The sequence below is a fragment of the Arachis duranensis genome, chromosome 2, assembly GCF_000817695.3.
Source record: "Arachis duranensis cultivar V14167 chromosome 2, aradu.V14167.gnm2.J7QH, whole genome shotgun sequence".
NCBI classification, from domain to species: Eukaryota; Viridiplantae; Streptophyta; class Magnoliopsida; order Fabales; family Fabaceae; genus Arachis; species Arachis duranensis.
This window is the reverse complement of record NC_029773.3, coordinates 41,984,600-41,984,953: the sequence shown is the minus strand read 5'-3', so window position 1 is coordinate 41,984,953 and position 354 is coordinate 41,984,600.

Below are 354 nucleotides of genomic sequence, written 5' to 3'. Positions count from 1 at the left end.
ATTCACATTTCTGGACTTTACTATGAGTTTGTGTGTTTTTCTGTAATTTTAGGTAATTTCTGGCTGAAATTGAGGGACTTGAGCAAAACTCTGAAAAAAGGCTGACAAAAGGACTGCTGATGCTGTTGGAATCTGACATTCTTGCACTCGAAATGGATTTTCTGGAGCTACAGAACTCCAATTGGCGCGCTCTCAACGGCGTTGGAAAGTAGACATCCAGGGCTTTCCAGCAATATATAATAATCCATACTTTATTTGGAGATTGACGACGTAACTTGGCGTTGAACGCCAAGTACAAGCTGCTGTCTGGAGTTAAACGCCAGAAAAACGTCATGATCCGGAGTTGAACGCCCA